The following is a 13,966-nucleotide window of genomic DNA, read 5'->3' on the forward strand; positions in this document are numbered from 1 at the left end:
TGCCCCTGAATGAACCGAACTTTTAAAGTCAGTGACAAACTGTTCATTTATTTTTATTTTATTTTATTTTATTTTATGTGAATTCATTTTCTGAAGTAGGATTTTGTTGGTTATCTCCCATAATGGTAGTTTTTCTCATATGTTTTGAATGCTTATTCTGCATCTTCCTCTTGAATGCATTGTTATTTGTTTTTCCTCTCTCAATTCCACGTTTCCCTTTCTACTGTCTAGGAATTCTTGAGTTGTTCCATCTGGCCTCATAGAGCCATCTTGTCAGAATCAGGTCTTAGGTTGATGACTAGTGGCTCTGGACTAGGGACATTTCAAATCGATTCATTGAGCCAGTATCTGGGTTGGGTTCAGGCTAGGCTTCAAATCTGAGTCTCCTCCATCCTGTCCCTCAAGGTATATGCTGTCCTTGGCCACTGTCCTCAGGGATCCAAAGCAACTATTTTTATCCTCCTTTGAGGGCAGTGGAAACATGGGGCAAGGAGTCAGAAAAGAATATCTGAGAACTTTGTGTTAAGAACTGAGGCTGATGTAATATTCATTACATCACAGTAAATGAACTTCTTGCTACCTTGACCTAATCGGGGTCTAAAGCCCAGAGAGCTCACACTTGTAGCTTCACACACTTACCACTTTGTGCACCTGCTGCAGAAATATACTCCACAGAGGCATTAAGCTTGTTTTGGGCTAATATATGTAAACACACACACACACACACACACACACACACACACACACACACACACAATTTAGATATATATGGCTTCTTTTTCTAAAAAATATATATATATATATTTTGTTTTCCACACTGCTATGTGTTTCCAAGGACGACCTCAAAAGATGAACTTAAATTGCGACCTCCACTGGCGGCAAATATAACATAAGCTCATTTATACAACTCAAATAGCATAAAAACAAGTAATCTGATTAAAAAATGGGCAGAGAATCTGAATACACATTTTTCCAAAGAAGACCTACAGATAGCCACAGGTCCATAAAAAGATGCACAATGTCACTATTTATCAGAGAAATGAAAGTCAGAACCACAATGAGGTATCAGCCCACACCAGTCAAAATGGCTAGCATGAAAATACAAAAAATAACAAGTATTAGCAAGAATGCGGAGAAAACGGAGCGCTTGTGCACTGTTAGTGGGAATGTAAATTGGTGCAGCCACTATGAAAACCAGTATGGAGGTTCTTCAAAAAATTGATAATAAGACCCCCATATGATCCTGCAATTCCACTTCTGAGTATTTATCTACCTGAAAGAAATGCGAACACCGACTCAAAAAGATATCTACACATCCATGTTCATTTTAGCATTATTTACATTAGCTAAGACATGGAGACAACCGAAGTATTCACTGATAAAAGAATGGATAAAAAAATGTGGGACACACACGTACACAGCAATATTAATTAGCCATAAAAAAGAAGGAAATTCTGCCATTTGTAACAACACAGATGGACCTTGAGGGCATTATGCTAAGTGAAATCAGCCACAGAGAAAGACAAATACCGTATGATCTCACTTACATGTAAATTGAAAAACACAAAATCTCAAAACCCAAAAAGCAAACCAGAACTCAAAGATACAGAGAGCAGATTGTGGTGGCCTGAGGCAAAGGGCTGGGGGTAGGCAAAACAGGTGAGGGTGGTCAAAAGGGACGAACTCCTAGTTAGAAAAGAAAATGGCTAGTTTACACAAAATTGTGGCAATGCGTATGATGTAATTCTTTCACAAGGTTATAAATTGACACCTAATGTTTAAGATTAGTTTTGAGCTGGGTTTAAATCAGTGGAATTCTTCTATTAGAAGAGCAACTATGGAAATAATTTCCAACCTCAGAACTTTCTTCCATGCCCTAATAATTTGATGACCTTATAAACGTATTTTCTTGCCATATGTAAAATATTACCGTCAGGTCTATCAAGTCCCAATTAGCCCAGACTCTAGACCCAACTTTTTGGGAGGTGGGACAGTGGAGGCAGGTGGGATGGGAAACTAGTATGCTTAGTTTTTGAAATAGATGAGTTCTATAAATATTAAAATTGAACACAGTCTTTTTCTTCAGTTCAATCATAACCATCTGTGGTTCCCAAATATAAACAATAAAAAATAGTATTTCAATAAAGCTCAGAATCCAGTGAGAGCTTTTCATCACTCAGAATTCCGAAAAATGGATAAAGAAAATAATTGTCTTTTAAGAAATATGGTAACTCAAAATACGGTAACACAGCCTTTAATTTTCTATTATTATTTATAAACGGTGGAAAGCCTTTTTTCAAAAAAGAAAAACGTTTCAAATTTTGAATAAATTGTTAGACACAATTAGTGAAGGACAATGCAATCAGACCTTGAAGGGCTTTCCCTCTAATATTGTGTACTTTTTACTTAGATTGTCACTTATCTAGTGCCAGTGTGAATTAAACTAAGGAATATATATAAAAACAGCAGACCTACATATTCATATGGGTAAAAATTAGATAAACTTAAAAAATACCTCCTTTGACTGAAACTTTATCTTTGCAAACAGACCTGGAATCTATTCCTAGCCTGGTTTTTGTTGTTGTTGTTCTACAGATAGATAAGAAATAGTGATCTTTGGGAAGATTTATTGAGAATTTTTTTCCTCACCTGATTCTTGGGATATTCTACGAATATCTGGGGATTTCTAAGAATATCTAGGGATTTCTAAGAATAGAGAACTTGTGTTGCTATTTCACATCAGTAGTATTTACATGAATGAATCTGTCTCTTGAAATGAACTTCTACACTGATATCTAGCATATTTTCTCTAGAACCTTGTAGTATATAGAAGTTTAAGATCAAACTTGAGATTTCTTACACCAGCAAAATTTCCCTAACCGGTTTTGAGGACATAAGATTTTGATTATTTTGTTTTGCTAAGCAAAGACACTTTTTAAAATCTGGTAGTTGATATCATTAAAATATTTTAACACACAAAATTAATCAAGGGGATAATGTCAGAATAAATTACTGGTTTTCCCAAGAAATAATGGTTGTCAGCTTTATAGCAAAACGGTATTTCTTACTTACATTTCTGGTTTTGAAGTGAACCCATGAAAACCTTATTGTTGACTTATTCAAGAAGGATTGAGACCTGACCATACACTAGGTTCTGTTCTAAATGCTAAAGGAAAGCGGTTAACAAAATTAAGTCCCTACTTTCAAAAAGATTGTGTTCCAGGAGAAGAATAAACAAATGGACAAGTAAATATGTCAGCTGGTGATGTTATATCAGATGGAGAAAAATAAAGCAGAGTAAATGGAATAAGGAGTGCCAGAGTGGGACAAATGATGATTATTTTATAGAAAACATTCAAAGAAGACCTCTTTACAAGGGTGAAATGTGTTCAGCAATCTGAAGGCAGTCTAGGAATAAATCATGCTGCTATCTGGCAGAAGAGAAAGCAGGTGCAAAGGCCCTGAGGCAGATGCATGCTTAATGTGTTAGAGGAATAGCACAGAGTCCTGCATGACTGGAACAAAGTGAGGTGTGGAAAGACTACTTAGGGAAAGATATTAAAAAGTTCATGGGTGGCCAGATTACACAAGGACTGTTAAAACACTTTAACTTTGAGTGAGATGAGTAACAAATGGAGAATTTTGAGAAAAGGAGTAAAATGATCTGTCTCAATTTTTTTTTTTTAATTTTGGAATAGTCTTGGATTTACTGAGAAATTGCAGAGACAGCAATAAGAGTTCCCATATGTGTGTCACTCAGTTTCCCCATTGTAAACACCTTCCATGACATCTTTGCCAAAAGTAAATAACCGGCATTGGTGCATTACTATTAAGCACCTTCCAGACTTATTTGGATTTCATCAGTTTCTCCATCAATGGCCTTCATCTGTTCCATGACCTAGCCCATGATTTGAGCTACTTTACATTGTCATGGCTTCACAGTCTCCTCTGGTCTATGACTGTTTCTCCATCTTTCCTTGTCTTACACACCTTGGCAATTTTAAGGAGTAGTGGCCAAGTTATCCTGTACCATGTCCCTCACTCTGGGGGTGTCTGATGTGTAGCTCAAGGTTAGATTGAAGTTTTGGGTTTTGGGCGAGACGTCATGTCATAGCAGAGGGCTTAGGATATCCACATGATATTAACCTTCATCATTTGGTGAAGGTAGAGTTTGCCCCATTTCCCCACTTAAAGTTACCCTTTTTTCCATCCTATATTCTGTGCTTTGGAACAATTTGACATTTTTAAAGGGTCATTTGATTACTATTTTGAGAATAGAGTAGATTCAAGCTGACAGTTGGGAGGCTGATGCTCTTAATGAAAGATGCTGCTTGCAGTACATTTTTCCGGAATGAACCCCCACGTAAATTTAAAAGAAGGTGCCCCTTTCACTTGAGGATATCTTTCATGAAGCAGCAATAATTATTAATATTGAATCTCAACCCTTAGGCACAAGCTTTTAAAACAAACTATTTGACAAAATTGGACAAACTTCTGCATGTAGCAATGATAGTTTTGAGGAAAAACATGTGTATGATTGAGTTGTGAGCTGAACAAGCCACTTAGTTTCCTGGTACATTTTTTCTTTCTTTCTTTTTTTCACATGAAGGAATTACTAATAGACAAAGTAGTTATTCAGACTTGGGTCCCTGGCAGGCATTATCTTGAAAATTACAAACCAACAACAACAACAAAAAACCAGTTCAGATTAGATCATATCTTTTATATAAATCTTTAGTGATTTTTAATTTAAAAGCAATGGAAGAAATCAGTAAAAGGGCAACTGATGTGAATTCACAAAAAATTGAATGACTACTACTCAGAAACACAAAAACCTATTAGGCAAAATGGCTAATTGGGAAAATTGTTACAAGCAATACTTATAAGCCAAGTATTGCTACCTTTTATATAAGGGTATTTTGCTTTTCCTTTTCCTTTTTTTTCAGGCAATATTACATTATGTATTTTGTGTAATATTAAATTATAAAATAAAATATTATAATATAATATTATAAAATATTCTGTTTCTCACTTCTTTCTTCCCTCCCTCGGGAAGATATACTAATGCTTAACAGTGGTTGTCCCTAATTAGTGATATTAGGAACCTTTTAATAGTTCTCTTTTTTAATAATCGGTATTTCCCAAATCTCCACTTTTTACGCCAGGGAGGAAAAAGTGCTAACGATGTTTAAAGGCCCGATATTTTACTTTTTTTTTCTTTTAGAGTTTATATACTTATTTGAGAGAGAGAGAGAGAGTATGAGAAAGGGAGAGAGAGAAAGAGAGAAAAAGAGAGAGAGAGAAAGAAAGAGAGAGAGAGAAAGAGAGAGAGAGAAAGAGAGAGAGAGAGAGAGAGAGAGAGAGAGAGAGAATCCAAAGCAGTCTCCTTGCTGTCAGTGGGGCTTGAACCATGAACCCTGAGATCATGACCTGAGCTGAAACCAAGAATCAGATGTTTAACAGAGTCACCCAAGAACCCCTAAGGCCAGATATTTTAAAATCATTTTAAACCAATAATTCATTTATATTGACATTCTTTATTATGCAAAAACCAAAAATCATCCTGAATCTTTAAAATTTGAATAAAACAGTTAAGATTGCATGAATGCGTCAGTACCTGGTCTCCTTATGGGAATTAATGTAGAAGTTTTGATGTTTCCTTCAAGCGTGAAGCACTTTTTCAAGAATTAAATATATAACTGTCCACAATAGAGTTTTAGTTGATAGTGAATTTACAACTGTCTTTGATTATTAGCAGTTCTAATTTGAAAAATATATTTGATAAAAAAATGAGACATTGGTTTAAATATTTTTGGGTAATAAATACTGATTTAAAGTTTTCTTGGCTCGCCCAGTCCCTCCTTATGAAGACAAATGCAGAACAGTTACTATCTGCACATGATCTGAAGGATTGGCTCAGTACTTTGAATTGTACAAGAATGTAAGTTCAGCTGATTGTGTTTTCATTCCAGTCACTTTTATTTCAGTACAAGATGATACATAACAAAGAACATTTTGAATTCATTTTTAAATTTTAACTTCTTATTGACACGTTAGCATCACAACATTTCCATAATTTTTAACAGTTTAAAACTTAAAAGTTAAAAATGCAAAAAAAAAGTAAAACCTCCTATTTTATGTCTTCCCTACAATGGAGTCAGATCGTCACATCTTTGCTCCTCAACCCCTCCAATCTGCCAGAATTTCTGTGTAGTGGCTTAGAAATGTTGGTTTGTGTACAGTTTCCATTCCTTTTATTTCTCCTAGAAAAAGGACAGTTAACTAAATTCAACCAAGCTTAACCAACTTCTCTTTTCCATGAGAATGTACGAGTGTTTGAAAAACTGTGCATTTGGAGAACTTAATGTAAATGCTTTGGCAGTGTTCACTGACATGTCTAAGCTGGCACTCTGAGAAATTAAAGGGTAAGTTTACTAACAATACCCTCAATTCTGAATTTCTCTGCCCTTCTCCAAAACCTGAAAAGCATTTCTACTTCTAGTGATTACAGCTGTAGAATCACCTCGTGAGATGTGTCTCCAGAAGTTTTAGGTTACACTCCATAGCCAACAGAATACTGTTAGGTGTATATTTCTAACAATTACAATAGCTTTTTCTTGTTACTTACTCACTAACTCATGCTTCCGTATTTCCATTATTACTAGGCAGCAGAGATTCCAATTTTTATTGTAGCTTTCTGTAGATATAAGCCAGGAGAAATTCTTATCCATTAGATCTTCTCTTAATGCTAAAAATCTAACCTCAGTCTCTCCTTTTTATTTCCCATTGTTCTTCCATTTCGCTCTTGCTTTTTTTTTAATCTCTTTCAGTTGTTTGCACAGTGTCCATCTCTTCACCTGTGAAGGCTGCCTCCAAATGGACCGCCATTAAGTCAGAGGTCACAAGCTTCCTTCAGTTTGCTCTTCCATTTTCTTAGCTAAGCCCATTGAGCAGATGTTCATATTTGTGGTTGAGCAAATTAGGCAACACCTTGGAAGAGAATTACTTAGGGGTAGGTCAACCCTCTGTGGTTATGCTCCCCAGCTAAAAATCTCGAGGCCGTGGAAGCAAAGTTGTTGTTTCTCCTTTTACCGGACTGTTTTCATAAGCTTGTCTACCCTTGCAGAGTATTGAAGAGGCCTCATTTTCATGTTTGTTTCTTCCAAATGGAATAAAACTTTTTGTGTGCTTTCGTTCAACTTTGCTCCTACATACATTTTGATTTTAATCAAAAGCTTTCTTGGAGTGAGTGAAGGCCACCTACAGAGCTAGTTTATGTGTTTAAAAGCTTTGTTTATCACCCAGAGTGATACAGCCTATCATAGGGGATTCATTTTGGTTCAAGGACACATTATTGTCTTGATTGGGCTTAGACATCAAAGGCAAGAATTAAAGGGTTCTGATGAAAACTTTCCACCTGACACACAGGTGGCTAAAAGTATGTGCTAGCCTTTCTTGGGTCCTTTTGTCACCTTTCTTAGCTTTCTTGTTTTGAAACATGATAATAGTAGTATTTGAGTTTTCTGGGGATTTTTGTTCTATATTGCATGCTGTGAAAGGATTTTTCTAGGTTCTGCTTCTGGGCTCCCTCTGATCTTGTGATGTTAAACACACTGCTGTCTTCCCTCGGCATTACTCTCATCATTTTCTTCTCCTCTTGTCCCACTTCTGTCCTGTGTGTGTGGGAGGGGGCTGTACGGCAGATGTGAGAGGAAATTGAGGAGAATGGCAGAGTCGGGGGATGTCAGGGAATCACACTGCTGAAAAAAAGAACCTCCACAACTTCTAAAAGAAAAAAGGATAGGCTGTACTGGTCTTTGCATTTTTTTTTCCAGCATAACCACAAAAGTTAAACTTTTTTTCCAATGAAGCCTTTCAAACAGAAACACTGTCCCTTATCTTTGAATTTTGATATCATCTAGCTCCTAGAGCTATGTCCCCAATTCATGAAAATTCATGGTTTGTTTTCTAAACAGTAGAGAATGACTTATGCAACACAAATCCTATATTTTCTAGTAAGACCAGTGTCATTCTGACCTTGAAGAACTGTGTGAATTGTAATGAAAATAAATACTTCAATAAAGCATGACATCATATCTTGATTCATTTTGCATTGTGTGTATTTAAGGGAAATACTAGAACTTCCTTCTGATAGTTTTAATACCTCGGGAAATATGTTGACTTTTGCTTTCTCTCTTGCCCCAGGGTCATGTTTGGAAATTCCACTCAGTATTAAAACCAGATTTAGTCAGTCAACAACAACAAAGAGAGAGAATGTTGAGTTTTTTTTTTTTTTTTGGACTAGTTGTCACTTTTTAAATATCTTCCTTATGCCAGTCATTTTGGTGAGAAAGATGTACACAGATGCACACAAAGGGAAGCAAAATGTTGACAAACATATTGAAGAATAATTTAATATGGATCAAATTTCTTGCACATAAGATCTTTCTAGTATCACATTCTGCTATTCAGGGCTGCAGTTTAATCTTTCTTTGATATTATTTCCTGGAATGACTGGCTGGGATTATATAATTAAAACAATCTGCATGTGCTAGCATAAATTTGATTGTTCTAGACATTACAACTAAATTTAATAGGACACGTGATAAGCTTTGATGGTAAGGAAAATAATTCAGGCTTTGGGAGGCTATCTACTTTATGCTTCATGATCATCAGAAGACATTCTTACATTCATTAAGAAACTTAGCATGGTTTCTGGCACATAGTAGGAGATAGATATAGATACCGATACGATTCTGTTGAGTCTAATACATGAAGAAATATGCCAAACAAATTAAATACCTAACAACTCTCTTTAGAAATTTTTATCCTCAGAGAAACAATGTGTAAGGATAATCATGCAGATACCTGGAAAAAGCCAGCAAACAAACCATAAAATGACAACATTAACTGCTCTTTCAGCTCTGTAATGAAACATACATGCATTTGTGAGTAATAACGGGGATACTGCCAAAATATCAACTTTTGGCACTGAGTGCTTTTATTTAGTAATGCACACAGTGTGATAGGCTTTTATTTTAAAACTGGAGGGCAATTAACAATTGTTCTTGTTAACATATTTCTTTTTTTTAAATATGAACTTTATTGTCAAATTGGTTTCCATACAACACCCAGTGCTCATCCCAACAAGTGCCTTCCTCAATGCCCATCACCCACTTTCTCCTCCCTCTCACCCCCCATCAACCCTCAGTTTATTCTCAGTTTCTAAGAGTCTCTTATGGTATGGCTCCCTCCCTAACTTTTTTTTTCCCCTTCCCCTCCCCCATGGGCTTCTGTTAAATTTCTCAGGATCCACATTCTGATACTAACACTCTATATAAAAGAAACCTATTGATAGAACACATTGTTTTATTCTCTCATTCTCTACCCCCCTCTCTCCACGTCCTGCTGACATATTATAATTGGCTCCAACAAGACCCTTCTTCAGTTTCGTTCGTTTGTTCATTAATTCATTCATTCACCCATCTATCCATGAATTTTCTTTTGTCCATGTTCCCCACTACCACCTGCCCCACTCATTCATCTTAATACATGCATGCATGTATACACATGTATGTATGTAGTGTGTGTGTATATGTTCTGTTAAATGTGTCAAGTCTTTTGCATATAGTTTTTAATTTTAGTAAATGATATTGCACATTGGATTATTTTTTCTTTTTAGTCAGATCAAGTTTTTGGGATCCATCCATACTGCTTATGCATATCTCACCCATTGCTCTGGCATACAGTTCCTGCTATCATACTCATTATTGGTTATATAGTAATGGGTAAATTACTCAACCTAAGCTTTAATTTCTTCTGTGAAATGGAAAGGATATATTCTACCTCATTAAATTGTGTTACAAATTAAACAAAAAAATGTGACAAGTATCTAGCACATAAATTCTCAGTGAATGGAAACACTCAGTATCTATCAAGTAGCTCACTATGGCTTGGCAAAATAGGGTAGAGGACAGTGGGAAAATGTGGAGTAATATGTAAGATGAAACTGGAGAGTTGGAAGGACCAGATCATGAGCATTTTTTCTACAATATGGTAAGAAATTTGTACTTCTGTGCTTTAAATTTTTGCCCAGAACTTCCATTAGAATCACCTGAGATTGAGAATTCATATTTACAAGACCTACCCACAGAGATTTGTTCTGTCCATGTGGCTTAAATAAATTTTTCTAATGCAACAGAGTTGATAATATGTTTTTACTATGTGCGATGTTGACTTCTGCCCTTGAAATTAGTGGTAAGGAAGGGACATCGTTCCTAGATCTGAGTTTTAAAATCTTACAACTTTGGAGCAGGAAAGTACTCAAAGCCCTTTGCTTAAAGTATAAGGTGAATAAACCTTTGAATTTGGGGGTGATGGAAGTTGGGTCTGCCCTGTATCAACCATTTGTCCGAGCCTAGGCAAAGGCTATTACTGTCCTCTGTTTGATCTCTCCACCTCTAAAGAAGAAGAAAAAAGACAAACTCATCTAGCCCCTCACCTTCAGTCTCTGGGGAAAAATGACTACAGTCCAGTAGGCCTGTGGCCCCTTTCTTCTACAAACAAACAAAAACAAAATAAAACCTCGTCATCTACTTTCCTAACAAGCTGTTCAGAGGATCTTGCCTTTTCAGGCACATTAACATTTGAAAACATTTTGGCATTAGGAGTCATCAAAAGGTACATGTATTTTAGAACTATGATGTCCAATACTTTAGCCACCAGCCACATACAGCTATTTGACTCTAACTTAATTAAGTATAACTAAAAATTCATTTCTTCTGTTGCACTAGCTACACAATATCTGATGTGTCTAAGCTGCTACCATATGGGACAGTCCAGAATAGAACTTTCCCATCATTGCAGCAAGTATCACTGAGAACAATGCTTCGGAAAGCTCATTCTAGTGGCAAGCATGTAGGATGAATTAGAAGGGAACAAGACTACATTCCAGTGAAAACGACATGGGTGAAGTCCTGACAATGGCCCCCGGGAACAGAAATAGTAAAGATAGAGAAAACTGGATGGATATGAAAGGCCTTGTTTTTGTAACTTATGCTTTGAACATTTATTTAGAAACATTTTTTTCTGAAATTCTCAGGAAAATAAATAGAATTTTAATTATATTGCTAAAGGGACTTAAAAAAATTATCAGTAGGTATTGCCTGATTGCTTTATAGAAACACTGTATCCATTTAACCTCCTACCAACATCCTAATGACAACGAAAGTCATCACTGAAAACAACTTTTCCAATTGGATTACACCAACATGGAGTCTCATTTGTAACAACTTACTTTTCCTGGTTTGTCTATCTTCCCAATCATTACATTTTTGATATACCATTATATTAATCATCATACAGTCAAAACTATTGACTTCTTTTGTTCTTCCTAACAATATTTGTACATTTAATGATCCTTCTTTAGATGCTAGATTATACATCGTACACATTTGAAGTGTTCTGCAGGTCAATACAAATAGTGTTTATGATATTCTTAGGCAGGATCTGGTAAGGAACTCTTGGGAAATTTATAGTAATATAAAGATGTGATGTGGTTTGTTTTAGGTGACAGATGTAGGAAAAAGAAGCAACACTTTATACACGAAATATTTTGAAAGAATCATTAATACCTTTCAAAGATTGCCTACATATATGGGAGAAGGAACCATGAATTAGAAAGAATGGTGTTAAGACAGAATGACCAACAGATTTCAAGATTCATGATTAAGGAAATTAAAATTGGGTGGTGACAAACTAAGTTTTAGAAACACTGATTTGGGGGAAGTGGACACATGACCAAGCGGCAACTAGCAGTTATTTAGAGGCAAAGAATTAGGTCCTAGGCAAGAGGAAGGAACCAGAAATGTGGCTTTAGATTCAGAAGAGAATGTAAGTACTTGAACTACGAAAATGGAGGGAGGAGATATTTAAAGAGAAAAGGAGTCAACTCTCCAGGTTTGGGCACTTTTCTTTCTGACTTCTGTTTTACGTGCACTTGGCCAGGAGTCAGATTGGGGAAGCAGATATGGGTAATATACCACAAAACTCTTTCCCTTTATAGGTAATCAGCTAGGAGCACATTTCATGAAAGTTATGCTGCCCCTTTTTCTATACCGCCCTTGCCACCTAGCAGGTTACCTTGCCCCACTCCCAGTCTAAACACAGAAGTCCTACCTCCTCTGTGCCAATAATGTAATCCCTTTACCTAAAACCCCCCATAAAATCCAACATTCTTCCCAAGATTGCCGCCAGGCCCAATCTGATCGCACAGTCAGTCTGCTCACCTCACTTGCTCTCTGCCTTCCTTTGGTTACCTAGAGCTCCCCCACTCGTTTTTGCCTTTTGAGCCACATCAACTAAACTCCTTGTTGTTTCTCAATATGCCATGCATGCTCACATCTCAGGACTTTGGCTCTGTTCTTTCTTCCTGGACGAAGGAATACATCTCCCTGTCAACCCTCCCCGCCCCAATGCTCTCAGAGTTTTCAAATCTTTGCTTACGTTTCAATGACATTACCCTGACTACTCTGTCTATATCCTCCTCAAGGAAGCCCAAAAATTCAGTCCCTTACACTATTTTTCTTCTTTTTATCCAGGGCATATCACCTTCGAACATACTATCTAATTTACTATGGTTACTGTCTGTTTTTCTTTCTCTAGAATGTAAACTCCACCAACGCATCTGAAGTACCTAAGCTTTACGTCTAGCACATAGGTCTTCAATAAATAAATCCTCAAAAATGACTAATTTCAGTAATTTCTACATTTCCTGTTAAGTCAACTTTGTCATTTATATCAGATCTCAGTACCATACTCTTAAGAATTCTATTTTAACTCCCCCCCCCCAAAGTAATCTTATTGAAGCAGTGGTCCCAATGCTAGATATTATCATTTCATATTTGCATTTTATATAATCCTCTGGCCTGCTTGTCTAAATGACATGTGTCAGGGAAATGGTGCTTACCAGCCACTCACACCTGTCTTGTTGATGTTTGATGGCTTGGCTTATTTTGTCTCGTTCACTTCATAATTTCTTGAGAAATTTGGCAGAGCCTTTCCCAATGGTGTGAAAGCATTTTCTATGGGCTTGCTGATGGTGTGACTATCTCCCTCTGGTGTTATAGCTTTCAAGTGGCTTAAAATAAAAGACTGAATTATTCCTGTACCTGGCAGTCTTTATTGCTGCACTTCATCAACTCAATCCTACTAAATCATTAATTTATTTTACTTACATGCCTACACAAGCATGGTGAAAAGGAATCTGCAAAAATGCCACAAAATAAAGTGCCTTCTTTATTGCATTCCTGGCATTTGTATAGAGCAGAAGACTTCTTTTGCAAATTCTCTTAAATTTCCCCATTAAAAGAAGCCCATCTCCCTAAATTTTAAAATGGCAACAATAGCACTTCTATTAGAAAAAAATTCAAAAATATTATAGAAAGACCTTGCATTGTCATCACCTGCCTCTGAGACTTTCATACAATCATGGATGAAGGAAGTCTCAAGAACAATCCTAGGACTCCTCTTTTCTTCTTAGACCCAGACCACTGTGCTTCCCTGTCTTTCTAGAAATTCATTATGCTAGCTTTCCCTGATTATCTTGCTATACTCATCCTCCTTTAAGTAGTATGTTCCATGATATTGAATTTTGGATTTTAGAGCTCAAAAGAAGCGATTATTTGGCTAATTCTTGCATCATTTCAAATGAAGAGACTTGATCACAAAACATTAGATTCCTTATTTTTTTTTTTTTAATTTTTTTTTTCAACATTTATTTATTTTTGGGACAGAGAGAGACAGAGCATGAACGGGGGAGGGGCAGAGAGAGAGGGAGACACAGAATCGGAAACAGGCTCCAGGCTCTGAGCCATCAGCCCAGAGCCTGACGCGGGGCTCGAACTCACGGGCTGCGAGATCGTGACCTGGCTGAAGTCGGACGCTTAACCGACTGCGCCACCCAGGC

The sequence above is a fragment of the Prionailurus viverrinus genome, chromosome A2 (genome assembly GCF_022837055.1).
Source record: "Prionailurus viverrinus isolate Anna chromosome A2, UM_Priviv_1.0, whole genome shotgun sequence".
NCBI classification, from domain to species: domain Eukaryota; kingdom Metazoa; phylum Chordata; class Mammalia; order Carnivora; family Felidae; genus Prionailurus; species Prionailurus viverrinus.